The 16,969-nt window shown below is 41.2% G+C and overlaps 1 protein-coding gene across 1 annotated transcript in view; it reads left to right on the top strand.

Annotated features, from left to right (window-relative positions):
- Window positions 1–16,969, top strand: part of atrnl1a (attractin-like 1a) — a 311,529-nt gene that overhangs the window by 258,919 nt on the left and 35,641 nt on the right.

Here is a 16,969-nt window from a genome sequence, read left to right as displayed (position 1 = left end):
TCACACAGTAAAACAATAAAACACAAATTTAAAATACCTCACCCCCGTCCCCAAACACCCCCTCCAAAGGGAAAAAAAGACAATAAAACAGGAGCTGAGGAAACACTATCATCAATTTGCCATGAGGAAACATCACAGCCATTTTGAATTTTTTGAAAAGCACATTTTTGACATCTACTCCTGGTCGTTGTTCCGTTCTGTTAATTCAAAATTCGCTGTAGATCATCATTGGACCAAACTTATCAAAAGTTGCATAAGGCTTGTTGAAATCTTATTTCATTTTAAATATATTGACCAACCTTCAAACGGGGTGTGGGTTTGCACATAAATGTACAAAAATCTACAACCGTTGTGGCAATCGTCACAAAACCTGTAGGATATGTCCACGTAAGTACCTGAAACATACCTGGAAAGTTTCATTGAAATCGGCCACTAGGGGGCGCTATAAGTTCAACAGAAGTGGCATGGTATAATACAAATAAGACCATAAATCAGAAACAGTCTTTCCAATCATTACAAAACTCACAGGATATGTCCACATAAGTACCTAAAATCTACTCTGAAAGTTTCATTCAAATCAACCACTAGTGGGCGCTATACACATAAATCGGCGTAACACAAATCGGACTATAAATCAGAAGTTGTTTGTCCAGTCACTACAAACCTGGCAGGCCACATCGGTACCTGTAACAGACTCTGAAAATCATTTTTAATGAAGCTGCTGAAGCTTTCAACTTCTAACGGTCTTTGTTGGCTCGAGCCCTGGCACTGCTGCTTGCTGCTATTTTTTATTTTTTATTTTTTATTTTTTTTTCTGAATTGAAGCACTTTAAGTGTCAGATGTACGTTAGTGATTAATGATAAAGGAAATGAAACCTTAATGTTAATGAAACCTTTTTCTCAGCTACTTGCCAGGGCTGGATCGGCTCCAATTTTAAATTTTACTTTCCTGGCTTAAACATTAAAAAAAAAAAAAAAAAAAAAAAAAACAAGAAAGCAGCATGTGTTGATGATTGTGGGATGTCTTTGACAGATACCTGAAACACCATCCTCTGCTTGTCTTGTGCCACTTATGTACCAAAATCCAGAAGTGAGGTTTTAATTGTTGTCCACCTGGTTTGGTGAAGATATATATATATATATATTTGAACCTTTAATCACAGTAAATACCACTACTCTTCTTCAACCCATCATACTTTTTTTTTGTTTGTTTGTTTTTACAGTGAAATGCTGAAACATCCACGTAGCCCACTCCCCAGCCTGACCGCAGTGTTACAGCTTGTCACGGCTGCATTACAAAACACAGGGAGAGTCATCAGCATAAATCGACGTTTCTCCTGCCTCCATAAAGTACTGCCGTTACCTCGTAAAGCTGATGAGCCCGCAGCAACTAGCATCTGCACGCCTCCGCCTGCGAAAAGCAGTTCCCACCTTGCCGCTGATTAACGACGGTCTCCCGTTTTCATAATGCTATTTAAAGCAAGGAATGAATCAATTTCATATCCTATGTTTTAATGTGGCGTATTTATTCTCCAATTGCGGGGATTTAATATGCTTCAGGAAGGAGGGGTGGTGGGTGGAGAGGGATGGATGGAGGGGGGTAATGAAAGGAAAGAAACAGATAAAGAATATTTATGACACCTGGGAGTAATGGGCTGTGTGTTTGGTAGTTGTAGCCACAGAAAAACACACACCACAATGCATACACACACACACACACACACACACACCACAGTGGGGTTTATCAGGCACAGAAAGCCTACAATCTCATCAGCCAGGGAGGAGAGGGGAGAAAAGGCACCCTATTGTTCTGTAAATATATATCTGAAGTTTCACATACACACACCGACTTGCAAACACACACACACAAAAAAAGATCACAGACGTGGGTACACACAGTCATTTGCATTTAACACGGACAATTACATGTGCTTTTACTTGGTTTACTTTGGCTCTGCAGTCACCTGTGCTGCTCCCCGTGTGTCTCACGAATGAAAGGCAGGCGCCGACTCTGGATGGGTCTCACGCAGAAATAACACACACACACACATACACACAGCAGTGTTATTAACTCAATAACTCACACCTCTGTCAACACTAACCAGGCAAAAACAAACCCATTCCTCTTCATGTTCTGTTTGCACTTTAACAAAAAAGGCTTTTTTTTTAGTTGTTTTATTATCCGAGCGATTAGAAAAGTGTGCAGGACACACATTATTTCACTGGCTAGATGAGAAGCACCTGCAGTCTCAGCTGAGTAAACTCACCGACTCTCCGCCACCATATCTCTTTCTCTCTTTCTCTTTATCCTCCTCTGTTTATCATTTTCTCTCTCCCTCTCTTTGTCTCTCCTCGTCTCTGGTGGCTTCTCTCTTTCTCCAAACTACCGGTCCTAGCAGGGCAAAGAAAGGGGTTCAGGCAGGGGCATTAGGCGTTTTAATTTATTTAAAGGCATTTGAAGTTGTGGCATATTTCACTTTGGTATAATATGTTGTTTCTGGCAAATTTATCCCTGTGTGAAGGTGCATGAACAGCAAATCATACCTCTGGCATTACAAACTGCAGCAGTCTGACTAGTTGTTCACAATTCTATGCATTCCTTTTCAGCGAGCAATTTTCCCCCTCTGCGTTTATCACTTTGATCTTAGATCTGCTTTAACACCTGCCTTGTTTAGTCCGGCTGAAACAAACCCCGGGGCGCTCACCCCCTCGGCGCAGTTTGTTTGGGCAGGTGTGAAAACAGAAATTACGCTCAGGTGCGTATGAAAACGACCGGATCAAAACCCCGCTGAGGAGGTGGTCTCTCTTGGTATGGTTACAAACAAACTCTGAAGCGGTTTGTTTGTGGTGTGGACGTGAACCGACCGAGAATCAATCCAATTAAGGCAAGCTTTGTGCGTTTTGGGTTGAAGCAGCTCCCATAGCCAGGCCCTCTGGACATAATGGGCTAGTAAATAAAGAACTGGAAGAAGGAAATTGGTAGCGTTAGCAGCTAGTGGTTTAGCGTGGCTAAATTTGACAGAAAGAATTTGGCGTTTGCCAGGATACTAGCAGTTTGCATCCCCAGAACAAAACATGAGCGATTCATGTTTACATTGGGATGCTGTTTATGTTCATGTTTGGATGATATTTATGTATCATGCTGGGAATTGATGGTGGGTTAACACATCAGAACATTTTGTTGTCATTTTTTCTACCACAAGTAATTGAAATGATAATTGTGTCCTGACAAAACTAAGTAAAATCAAATGAAATAAAAATATACAGAAAATGTAGTTTTAGTCTTTTCTACCTTTAGTCTGTCAGTTTGGTCAAATCAACACAAGCATAAGAAGTAGGGTGACCACCTGTCCCGCGTAGCGCGTGCACGTACAGCGTTTGAAGCCCATTTCACGCGTCCCGCAAATTGAGACCGTGTCCCGCATAATGAACTCTAACAAAAAGCTCCCGGGGGATTGGGCGATGCTCGTTAGTTTTTCTCCTCCTGCGCTACTGTCTGCTCATGCTGGGGCGTGTGTGTGTGTGTGTGTGTGTGTGTGTGTGTGTGTGTGTGTGTGACTGAGAAGCACACACCCACCGGCGCTGTCCGAAGCGTAAGGCGAGAACAAAGTTAAAACAGCAGCGCACTGACATAGATTGTGTAACAAAGCAAAGAGTTGCCACTCCGCTCTATTTTCACTGGCTAACAGCAGCACACTGGCTTAGCTTGTCTATTCAGAGAAGAGGTATCACTTCGGCTTATTTTTCAATCAATGTTATCACATGCATACGACTGCTCATTCATTAGTAGCTGAATTGTTAGGTCTGTTTGATAAGCAATTTACATTTTTAAAATAATAATAATAATTTAACATATTGTTAAATAAAAAAAAAAAAGCCAACACAATGCAGGTCAAAGACTAAAAAAAGACTATTGACTAAAACTAGACTAAAATACTTTGTAATTTAGTCGACTAAAACTAGACTAAAATACTTTGGATTTTCTTTGACTAAAACTAGACTAAAATGCCAAGACTTTTCATTGACTAAAATGTGACTAAACAAAAAAGAATTCAAGTTGACTAAATATGACTAAATCTAATAAGGGCATTTGACACAAGACTAAGACTAAAATTAAATTGAAAAATAGCCAACAAAATTAAAACCGTTATAAGCTATTTAATTTTATTTATATTTTCCATTGCAATTCATTCACTTTAAATAAAAAATAAGTCTTAAGTGGAAGTTCATCTGTTAATTAATTGAAATGTTTAAAATATTATGAATATCTTTTATTTAGAAAAAAAAAACACATTGAAAGCTAAGGGCTCATTAACAAGGGTGGCTTATTCATGAGCATACAGCAGCAATTACATATGTTAGGGGAACAGGGCAACATTAATATACCATGTAAAGTGGTATCTGCTAGAAATCAGTAAACCAGTATCGGTGAGTCTGCCCGCCGAGTGGGGGCGCCGCCACGCCGGGCGGTGTCCCACATTGTCCCTCAGTATCATACCCCTTGTCCCCCATTGGGCTTATTAGCAGGTGGTCACCCTAATGAGAAGGTGTTGGTGCTGATGTTTATTGAGACGGACACTGGAACACTGGAAAGTAATGGAAACTAAACTGAATTGAGAACAAAAATTAAAACCAAAATAAAAACAAATTAAAAAATTAAAAACACATAACTATAATATTGCTGCACCAAACGCATGTTAGAAATAGAGTCTCTTTAAGCAGCTAGTGCTCTAGCAGGCACAGTTCAGTTTTTTTGTTTGTTTGTTTGTTTTGTTTTGGGTTTTTTTTTTTTGCCTTTCTTTGGTTTCTGCACTTCATCTCTCTCTCTCTCTCTCTCTCTCTCTCTCTCTCTCTCTCTCTCTCTCTCTCTCTCTCCCTCTCTCTCTCTCTCTCTCTCTCTCTGTCAGTGGTGGTGATTTAGTGGGCTAGGTCACCACACTGCTTAACACCATGGTCACTCCATCTGAGGAACAGAAGGATGGACAGAGAGGGAGTTTTCATCACCCAGTTTTTTCCTGGTGTGACACTCAAGTAATGCCTTCAGCCACCTCTGTCTGCCTTTGTTCAATTCTTGGTCAAGGCAAAACGTATGTTATTTTTTTTTAGATTCACTCAAAGGCACCAAAATGCCTATGGACAATTTGATTCCCTGAACATTTTCAGAACTAGAACCACCAAAAAAACAGTACTACTTAGCCACGGTACACCTTCTTCTGCCATTGCCAGCAAATCAGTTTGTTGTATCCCAGAGCCGCATCCAGGACGTGTGGACAGAACGCGATGCATTTCGGCTGCGGGTGCGCTCCAAACATCAAACATTTCAAACGCTCAAACATTCTGTCTCTTCCCGTCTGTTCAGCTTCATCAGTTCATCACTAAATCCACTGAAAAGAAATTCAAAAATTCACAAGATCATTACTTGAAAGAATGTCTTTTGATTTTGCTAATTATGGGGAAAAAAACAAAAGCAGACTAAAACTGCGCTCATGCTGTGTTCAAGGGAAAGTGGAAAACAGAGCATCATTTATACAGTTTCGACAGCATGGCGGTTATGTAACTCGTGAAAACCGATGTTCTCCTCCTTGCTGTGTCGCGTGGAGGAAAATTCAGGCTTGTTTCTTCATTACAGCAGTAATTTCTCCTGAGTTTACACCATGAACCGTATGATATCACAAGTCAGACATTTCATCAGGTCTCCTCTGGCCCATGACATACCTGGTCAACATTTAGTGATGACATGTGAATCCACTCAGACGTTATGAGCCGATTTGTGATATGCTATGCCTACTATCACGCCCTCCTTTTGGCCACAGGGTTCCTTGACCATGACCAATGTTCATTACAAAAAAAAAAAAAAAAACATTGGTGGAAATCCAAGCATCTGTTTGGACAGCTCTGACATTTGACAGCTGACAGCTCCCACATGGCTTTTGTTGATATGTTTTGGTTTGTTTGAATCCTTCGCCGTGTGAAACCAAACCAAACCCAGTGAACAATGCAACAAAGTAACACCTATTCCACTGATTCAAACATTTTACATCATTTTACTTGTAAAGGAAAGTAGCCTATTACATTTCAAAGGCCGGAAATAGTCACACAATTCCTCTGTACTATTTCAGTGTGATTGCATCTCATGTAGGTGCGGTTCAAAGGAAGGCTCAGGAAAAATGACGACACTTTTTTTTTTTTTGTGGTTTTCACAGTGATTGTTATTCCATATTTATACCAATAAAAATATCTTCTCATTTCTGGTTTTGAACAGATCTCTGATCATGAAGTGTTCACAGGTGCATTAACAGTACATTTCAGGCATTTCACAGGTGCTTTTATCGAGAGTGACATACAGTGTTGCTGAAGGACACTTCTATATAGGATGCAGGGCTGTTGATGCATAAAGATTAGCTATGTCAGGGACCTTTCTGTTACACAACATAGCGTCTAATAGCTAGACCATCCTGCCTTTTGAGAAAGATCTGGGTTTGGCTGATCTTTGTGCAGCCAAACCCAGTGTAGATGTGAAGCTGGATTTTGCCTGTTTTCATTCTCAGAGTGTAATTTTCAGCCATTAAAAATCACATGTTTTTGAATTTTTTTTTTTTTTTTTTGTTATTTTTGCCACTGGCTTTAAACAGACCCTGATAAGATATCCAAGGAGGATAGGAGGCTCTCAGGCAAGCTAAGAACCTGTTGTAGTTTCTCCCCTCCTCCTCTCTCCCCTGTGGTGGAGGACATGCCTAGAAACAGCAGGTGGTGACCAATTTCTTGCTGAGGAGGAACATACACTCACACACACACACACACACACACACACACAGTCACACACACAGGCACTCACATATACACTAGTGTTCTCAAATACACACAGACACAGTCAAACACAGTCACACACACACACACACACACACACACAGGCACTCACATATACACTAGTGTTCTCAAATACACACAGACACAGTCAAACACAGTCACACACACACACGCACTCTCGAATGAAACTCTGGCGGGATTGTTGCATAAATTTGAATCTATTTTTTTTTTTTTTTACTTTTCTTGGGTAAGAAATTCTGTGGGAAGCTAATGATAGAGCACTGCTGAATATAGATTTTGTCTATTTCTTTTTTTTTTATGTAGCAGTTACATAAACAAACTCACACACGTGTGCATACACACAATTACACATCCAAAACTCGGTGGGGGTTGGCGGATAAATTTGATTCACAATTTTAGTGTTTCTCGGAGTAGCAGATCCGTGGGATAGTTTTAAGAATGAAAGATTACATTTTCTAATGCAATTTCCCTTAATTTGGTGTTGTTACTTTTGTTTCCCCCAACAGCTCTTATCAGTAAAAGATACAGAACATGCCCTTTCCATCTTGTTACAGTATACCTCAGCAGGGCAAAACTGAACTGTCATCTTTGAATATGGTCCAACCTACATAAAGCTGTGTTTCATTGTCATGTGCTCAGGACCCAATAGTTCTCCTTCAGTTCCAGGATTGCTGTATCAAGTTGTTCTCCGGACATGAGTGAAAGACAATATTTGCATCTCAGGTATCTCCACAAACATCGCCTTACCCTTGATGCTGGGCTTAAAGGTGCATTAAGTAAGATTTTTGCTATCCCATAGCACAAAATATCATAATATATCTCCAGGGGTTTGATAGGCTTGTTGATCAATACTGAGAAGACAGTAATTACTTTGCAAAGTGCTGAGATTTCTGGCTTTCAAAAACACACTTTCACCTTAAAAACTCTTCATTCTGCTCTGGAGACAAACCTCAGTAACATGCCTCACTGAAACATTTATCAGTACTGTATAACACACTATAACTGGGATAAATACATACAAGCACACATACAAGGATATTATTGACATTTATAAACATGTTCTGAATTCTCAATTTTGAAGAACACACCAAACAGTGCTCTCCAAAACTGTGAATTCAGTGTTTGGAAATATCACTAATATTCTTACAGTGGCAAGAAAAAGTATGTGAACCTTTTGGAATTTCATGGTTTTCTGAATAAATTTGTCATAAAATGTGATCTGATCTCCATCTGAGTCAAAGGTATTGACAAATATAATGTGTCTAAAATAATAACACAACTTTTTTTTATATATATATATCTTTCTTTATTGAGAACAACCAAAAAAACTCATAGTGCTTGTGGAAAAACTATATGAACCCTTGAGTTAATGACCTCAAAAAAGCTAATTGGAGTCAGGTTTTAGCACACCTGGAGTCTCGTTAAGATAATGAGTTTGGAGGTGTGGACCACAGCTACTTTGACTGTTAAAAACCTCTCACACTTTTGGAGTTTGCTCTGTACAAGAACATGCTTATGTGAGCCATGCCTTGCCAAAAAAAAGCTTTCAGATGATCTATGATCAAGAATTGTTGATTTACATAAAGCTGGCAAGGGTTACAAAGTTATTTCAAAGAATTTAGAAATTCACAAGTCTACAGTTAGGCAAACAATCTACAAATGGAGACACTCTGGGACTGTTGCTACTCTACCAAGAAGTGGGCGCCCAGTCAAAATGACACCAAGAGCACAACAAAGACTCATCAGTGAGGTAAAGAAACAACCCCTAATGACAGCCAAAGATTTGAAGGCATCATTGGAACTGGCTAACATCTCTGTTCATTAGTCTATAATACGTAAAACATTGAACAAGCACGGTATCTACGGCAGGGCACCATGAAGGAAGCCATTGCTTACTAAAAAGAACATTGCTGCACACCTTAAATTAGCAGAGCACACTGACACTCCACGGCGTTATTGGCAAAATGTTTTGTGGAACTGATGAAACTAAGATTGAACTACTGGGAAAAAACACACAGCACTACATCTGGCGTAGAAAGAGCACGGCGTCGGCATATCATCATGAAAACATCATCCCAACTGTAAAGTATGGTGGAGGAAACATGATTTGGGCCTGCTTTGCTGCATCAGGGCCTGGCCAGCTTGCAATCATTGAGGGGAAGATGAATTCCCAAATATATCAGACAATTCTTCAGGATAATGTGAGAATGTCTGTACGTCAGCTGAAACTGTGTAGAAGGTGGGTGATGCAACAGGACAACGACCCAAAACACCGGAGCAAGTCCACAACAGAATGGCTTCAGAAAAACAAAATCTGCCTTTTGGAGTGGCCAAGTCAGAGCCCAGACCTCAACCCAACAGAGATGCTGTGGATTGACTTGAAGAGAGCCATACACATGAGACATCCAAAGAATATGACAGAGTTAAAGCAGTTCTGCCAGGAAGAATGGGCTAAAATTCCTCCTCAACGATGTGCAGGTCTGATCCACAGCTACAGGAAGCGCCTGGTTGAGGTTATTGCTGCCAAGGGAGGGTCAACCAGTTATTAATTCTAAGGGTTCACTTACTTTTCCACTGCCATTTTGAATGTTGAATGAGTGTGTTCCATAAAGACATGAAAGATCTGAATTTTTTTGTGCTATTATTTTAGACACATTAGGTTTGTCAGTACCCTCAACTTAGATGAAGATCAGATCACATTTTATGACAAATTTATTCAGAAAACCATGAAATTCCAAAAGGTTCACATACTTTTTCTTGCCACTGTATATATGCTCACCATTATGGTATGGCGTGTTAAAGAGTATTTGTTGACTGTTTACATGCTATTTATAGAGGCTTAATATGCTTTTGTTGCTGAAACTGAAAAATGACAAAGCCATATTACTTTGCATTGAGATAAATATACCAATTTAGACATTTCAGTTGGATGCACATTTTCCTTTCTCTAGGTCTAATTAGCCAGCTTGCTTGCTCTATTGTGAAGATATGACTTACATTTCTGTGAGACTGTCCACTGGCAGAAAGACCTCATGCGGTGTTTATAAGGGTTGTAGGTCTTGATTTCTGCCCATCATAGACTACACCATAGCCTGTGACTGAGATAAGAGCCGTACCAACTAGAAGTCAAATGCCTAAATCAAAAGCAGTATTTACATTGATACATGTTATATATATAGATAGATGGATGGATGGATAGATCAATAGATAGATAGATAGATAGATAGATAGATAGATAGATAGATAGATAGATAGATAGATAGATATTATGTATTTGAGATGCAGAATGTGCGGAGAATTCCATTTGTCTGGAAAGGAATGAAGCCACTCAGGTCGCTGGTTAACTCTGTCAGAGGAGAAGTGCAACTGAAATAGACAAAGTTTTTCAAAGCTGTTTTCCTAGTTTGTTGATGATCAAGCTTTCTACCGTTCTGTCTTTCCTATAGCCTCCCATTTCTTTCTGCGTGTCCTCCCCTTGCTCTCACTCACTCTGACAGCTTCCCTCAATCTATTTGCTCTGTCCACAACTGTGCACTCTCCTCTTGTTCCTTCTATCATCCCTCCCTCCCTCCCTCCTCTCCTCTATCCCTATTTGTGCTTTCCTTTCTCCTGTTCAACCTGTGGCTTGCTTCCCCCTCCACTCCTCCATCTATTCCTCACTCAATCCCTTCATCCAGCCGTTCATCTATCCTCCTTTTCACGCATCCCCTTGATCCTCTTTACCTGCCTTGCTGTTATCCCTCCCTCATGCTCTTTCTCTCCCTCTCTTGGTGCATCAATCCCTCTTCCCACACCTCCCTTCTCACCTCTCTATATCCCCTGCCTCCTCTTTCCATCTATCTCCCTCCCTCCCCTTCTTCCCCTCGCTCCCTTGGTCGTAGTCTGTCCATCATATTGTTTAGTGCCAGTTTCAGGTTCAGCTGAGCCAGCAGGCAGGCCCATTATGGTCTGCCAGTGAATACACTGTGTATATAAATGTGTGTGTGTTTGTGTGTGTGTGTGTGTGTGTGTGTGTGTGTGTGTGTGTGTGTGTGTGTGTGTGTGTGTGTAAGTGAGACCCCAGTAGGGTCTATGGGTCCATGCATCCTTCTCAGTTATGAGTTACACAGATACCAACATGTGTGTTTGAAAGAGATTTCTGTAGTTAAAACCCAGCAGGGAGTTTGTGTGTGTGTGTGTGTGTGTGTGTGTGTGCGTGGGTGGGTGGGTGTATGCATGTTAGCTGAAAACTGAACTGGTCTGAACAAAACTGAGCAGAGCACAGTAGAGCATAGCAGATGTGATTTCCAAGGCCTGTTCTGGGCGAGAGAACAGATGGATACTGTTTTCTCTATAGGAGGAGCGGATGTGCCGGGCAGTACTGCCAATAAGAGCTTCAGGGGGTTATGCTTCTGTGTGTGTGTGTGTGTGTGTGTGCTTGTGCGCTTGTGTATATTCGACCTCATGAAACACAATCTCTGAACTCCTGTAGAAAAACCAGTGCTTTGTCACAAGACACAAGACACAGAGCAAGAAAGCAGACAAGGAAAAGGTAGAGAAAGGAGGATTTGTTGTACAGTACATCCACAAAGTGCACTGTAGCACTGTCAGATAGGTAGTCACCAGACAATTTCTTCTTTTTTAAACTTTTATTTTAACAGTTTTCTACTGTTGTCCATGCGAGCTGTTGGAGGTTCAGTGTCTTGTTCTCAGTCACCTCAGCAGTTGTTGCTCTTTGGTCTTGGGATTTTGAATCAGCAGTATTTTCCGTCAGTCAAAGCTCTTTCTCTAACTTTTCCACTACCACCTCCTTCTCAGTTTCAAAAGCTGAAAAGGGTGTGTAATTTAATTTTTTCAAGCTGTTGCAGATGGAGACAAACAGCAGCAGTTTGCAATATTGAGAGGAAAAAATGGGACAAGAAAAAAATGGGAAGCAGATGGATACAGAGAGAAAGAAATTTGCTTGGAAGACATGCTCATGTTGTCATATTGACACAGGACTTAAGATAAGATGATGAGTCAACAGATTTCTTCTTTTATTTCAGAGTCAGAATGAGGAGAGATAGAGTGAGAGAATGAATGCGGCCTGCTTGTTAGACTGACTGAAATGTGAGTGGTTCAGTGCCTGAAACAGCATTATGTTTACAACAATAGCTGCACGGCTCGTTGAAGTGCATGTCAGTGTATATCGACTGAAATGTAAAATGTAGAGGCAAAGTGTGATGGATGCACGCCTGTTAAATAAATCTTTAAAAAATCTGCACTTTCCTTATGTCAAGAGATGAGGGGTGAATCTAAATTTTCCTGAGGGAGGGAAGCACTGCCGGCCTGGCTGCTCAGTATGGGTCAGCAAGCTGTAGCCTGAAGGATGATGACAGGAACGGCATGGTGGCTCGGTGTCTCTGTGATTCACAGCGCTGCACAGGTCGCTGTTACAGGTTCACAGCATGAACACCGTCACCTAAAGATCTTTGGTAGTTTCATGACCAAAGACAAATGGTTGGATTAGGAGGTATAAATTGTGAGCGGGTGAGCGAGGGGCTGCTCTATACAATGCCAATCTGTTCGCCTCCTCTGATTACCTGCTCCTCTGAATGTTGGCATTTTACATCTCTGCAAACCAAGGACACATTGAAATGTCACATTTTCAAGCGTCATGCCATTAATATAAAGCAAATTTTAAAAAAAATGCTGTTAGGAGGAAGGTGGGGTGGCACATTCCACAATCAAGAGAGGTTTGAGTTTCATGCAAGAGCTATGTTCATATTTAGCAAACATTAGTCGATTAATGTTGGCCAGCTATTATTAGCAAATGTTCAATAACATTTTCCCAACATCAATCATGACCTTTTCCTAACCTTATCCATGACAAACAAAGCAAACAAAAGAGGCTAAAGTAGCTAACAAGCTTATGTTAGGTTAACAGTCACATGATGGTGACGCAGGCTCCACCACATTGGCTACAAGCCTCAATGTTGATTTGCAATGTATTTTTGGTCCAGAAATGTTGACATTTCAACATATGTGGAGGTTCGCAGAAATGCTAAATGGCAACATTTTATTCTGGCGATGCTGATGTTGCTTTAACTCTACCATGCCAGCAAAAAATGTGTAATGCGGGCAGGATGGTGGGTCTAGACCAGCTGTGCCTAAAGTGATACTGAAAGCCCTTCCACTATGTTTTCCAATCAAAATAATATACATTGACAGTTTTAGGTTGGAAGTAAGCTGTATAACAACTTCACACAGCTAACTTTGTGCAGTAAATATCAAAGTAAATTGGGGCACTACAGCATAGATAGAAGGAGTTAATGTGGGAGGGGGAGGGGTCTAAGTACATGTGCACCTTTGCACACTAGAGCTGGCACAAGCAGGGAAAAACAGGCCCAGAAAGTTTCTCTGGGGAGAGGCCTGTTTTGCTGTCATTTAATCTAATTGTAATTAACTTATTTACCATTGTTAGTTATACCAAAATTAGTATGGAAATTATGTCTTTGTGTTGTTTTGATATGATTGTAATGACTGTGATTGGTATTAACTGCAAACAGCTTTCTTTTTTGGCAATAACACATCTCTGAATTGAATTCTATTGACCTGAATTGAACTGATACTTTATTTTATAGTAGTTTATTGTGAGAAAGGTGATAAATTGAAAGGAAAAAGAGAAAATGAAAGAGGGGGATGGCTGACACAGCAAAGAAGCAAAAGGACAGTTACAAAAGGATAGATAATAATAATAATATATAATATACAGTTTTATTTCATTTATGCTTCCCCCCTCCATGATATCCATTCTTCATCTCTTCACAGTGGGGAGCCAGCAAGCTAAAGGCTTTTGGCCTTTATGCTGACTTGCATTTCACCAGGGCTTCGCCCACGAGACAAACAGTTCCTCCTACGGCAGTTGCCATGCTTTTGCTCAGCAATGGCATGCTCTGAGCAAAATATATAACTGTTTTTAGGTCAGATTTCCCAAAACACCTCCGAGGGCCGAGTCTATGTTGCATGGAAGAGCGCTTCTCCATGACTTGGCATGTTAGACCTCATTTTTTCTTGTCAGACTCTTCGTCTGTTGACATGCTCTTGAACTGGCAAAATGCTGCTGTCTGATGAAAACATCATACCTCCGGTGAATCAGCTTTTCAGGAAATAAAATGCATTAAAGATGAATTTTTATTCTGTAAAAATGTCCACTGGTGTTCTTTAATATTTTTTTTTAGTTAGAAATCAGCTCTCAGAGGCATGAAACTTAATTCATAGCCATGCAAACACTGATTCAAAGCAAGTAATCGGGCAACCACCAAATCCAATTGGGGTTTACTGCAACAGCAATGTTTAAAAGTAGGATTTCAACCAAAATAGGAAAAAATAAACTGTATATTTTCCTATTTCCCCCCACTGCAGTCTAACTGTTCAGACAGTTTCTGTGTGATTTGGTGAGCTCTCAGGTCTGTAATGATCTTCCCTGGGTCTGTTTACTGCAGCACAGTGGACATGGACTGGTATTCATTTGAGAAGGTCAAACTGTCAAAAATTTTACATGTGAAAAACAACTCTGTCCAAATGACATGGACATCTGGTCAAAGGGTTATGGATTATGTTGTTAGGAGTGCTGCTGCTTTTGAGTTGCATGTGCATTTTTGACAGTTTGAGCCCAAACCCATCCAGCCCTTTTGTAGAGGCTGACAGACAGGGAAGGTCACGACAGACTGGAAACCTCACCAAATCGCATGGAAACTATCTGGATAGATACATTATAGAGTAGAATATCTTTTTTTGTTCGTTTGTTTTGTTTTGTGTTCTGAGTGAACCGTTTTTTTTTTTTGTTTTTTTTTAGATATTGCTTTTTACATGCATGAGGCCAGAAACCCTCAGGGCAACGGTGGCATCCGTGATACCATTATCACAGATTTGTCCCCTGCCTCATGTGTGTGTCCATGCTGATATGGATATATTGGTGTGCACACAAAAAGGGTGTGTCAGTGCTATTATGAAAGTAAATGTGCTTTGTCCCAGACTAGTTAAGCAGACATATTGAAAATGACACATTAATCTTAGTCCTAAGACTGCATGTGTGTGTGTGTGTGTGTGTGTGTGTGTATAAGTCTGCGCATTTGGCAGTACAATTTGCAAGTGTATATTATGTGCACGTTGGCTTTCCTATGTCCACATGTGTGTTTGTGTGTAAGTGTGTGTATGGTACCTGGCAACCTTATTCTTTCTCATTAGGCCATCTCCTCACTCTATAGTCCTGTCCTCCCTGCCCTCTTAATGATGAGTGTGTTTCTGTGTTCTCCTCGTTTCTCCTTGATCGATACCTCCACCTCTCCCCCTCTGCTATCAGTCAGCACAGAATTCGGAGCAAAACATCTTTCGGGGGCCATGATGGCCTTTTGGCGCATTGTTTTGTGTGTGTTCACACGTGTCTACATGTGTGTGTCGGTGTACATATGGTGGTTGTGGGGGGTATTTGTGTATGTATGCTTGTGTATGTGCACAGGTTTGTGTGCATGTACTCCCCTGTGGATGCAACTACACATCCTTGGCACCTAGAAAACACATTAATCTTACCAGCACTAATAGTGAAAAGAGGAAAGGGGAGGAGAGAGAGTGAGTGAGCAAGCAAAAGAGTGTGCGCGTGTGTGTGTGTGTGTGTGTGTGTGTGTGTGTGTGTGTGTGTGTGTTGGGTGAGTGAAAGATATACTCCACCTCGCGAATTAGGAAGAGGCAAAAAAAAGTTTGGCTTTCATGAAGCATTATAGAGATGATTAATTTGTCGTCTTGGCAAGAGGGATGGAGCAAGTGGGAGAGGGGAAGGGGATGACAGGACAAGCGAAAGGGAGAGAGAGAGAGAGAGAGTGAGACAAAAGAGGCAGAGATGGAGTGATTGAGCGAGGGAGAGGGGAGGAGAGGGAGAAGGTTGTGAAGTGGCCCTTCTGTCCTCCCTAGCAGTAATAGGATTGTTCGTTCACCGACGTGCTGATTAAAATGGAAATTCAACACAACTGCCTGCACGCACACACATGTGCACACGTGCACTCCCTCCATCCTTATTCTCTTTTTTTTTTTTTGTGAGGCTCACACACACTCACACCCACAGAATATAGTTAATATGCAGGTGTGTGGAGACGAAGATGTGACCTGGTGTCCCCTACTGGGAAATTTGTTAGGAGAAGGTGAAAAGACAAAGAGATGAGAAACGGGAAAGGATCAAGACAGAGAGAGACAGAAGAGGAGATAGAGAAAAGATGGAGTAGATGGGAAGGAATACAGTGTGTGTGTGTGAGAGGCAGCAGGATCTATAGATGGATTAACGCTCTAATAGATGAAAATTGTAAATAATTTGCTGTAATAGTACATGCAGCCTCTTGGAGCGCGAGGCTGATTCAACATGACACTCAGTCGGAGTCCCACTCTGGGAGCCTTCAGACACCACTAAGCGATTCGCTTGACAAGCAGCCGACTCCGCTCCCACTCGCGCCGAGTGCGATTCAGAGCCACCAACTCCCAGCTGTGCAGCTTGAAGCCAATATAGCAGTGTGTGTGTGTGTGAGACAAAAAGAAGCCCAGCACTCACTGATTCCTCCCTCAATTCCTTCTTTATCATCTCCTATCTCCCTTTTCTCGCATCATCCCCCCTTCTTTTGCCCTGCCACCCCTCCTCTCTTCTCTTCTTTTCTCTTCCCTTTCCATGATATGTTGTTTTTCCTGCTTCCCTCCTCTCTCTTTCTCTTGCTTTCCCTTCCACAGAGCAGCTGGCTCAGCAAAAACCACTATGTATATATGTGTATGTGTGTGTCTGTGTGTGTTTGTGCATTCCCAAACTTAATCTAAGTATGGAAGCGTCAGGGAAAAGCTTTTTGACAGTGTGCAGCAGGTTGTCGCAGTGACAAACAGCATCCACTCTGCAGGACTTGTTTGTTTAGTTGTTGTGTACAAGATGCAGGTGACAAAATAGTTCATGTGATGAGAAGCAAACGTTTTGTGGACATGAGAGGAGGGGGTCAAAGAGGGAAAGAGAGGATGGGAAAGGAAGAAAATGGACAGAAAGCGAGTTGGGGGGTGACGCAGAAAAGATGAGGGAAGAGAAACTAAAGGAACATTTGGATGCAGTTGGATAATAGAGGAAAGAAGAAGAGAAGGACGAGGCACACCAAAGCTT

Source organism: Myripristis murdjan, chromosome 15 (genome assembly GCF_902150065.1).
Source record: "Myripristis murdjan chromosome 15, fMyrMur1.1, whole genome shotgun sequence".
Taxonomy (NCBI): Eukaryota; Metazoa; Chordata; class Actinopteri; order Holocentriformes; family Holocentridae; genus Myripristis; species Myripristis murdjan.
Note: the sequence above shows the minus strand (reverse complement) of the source record. Positions and strands in the feature narration are given on the sequence as shown.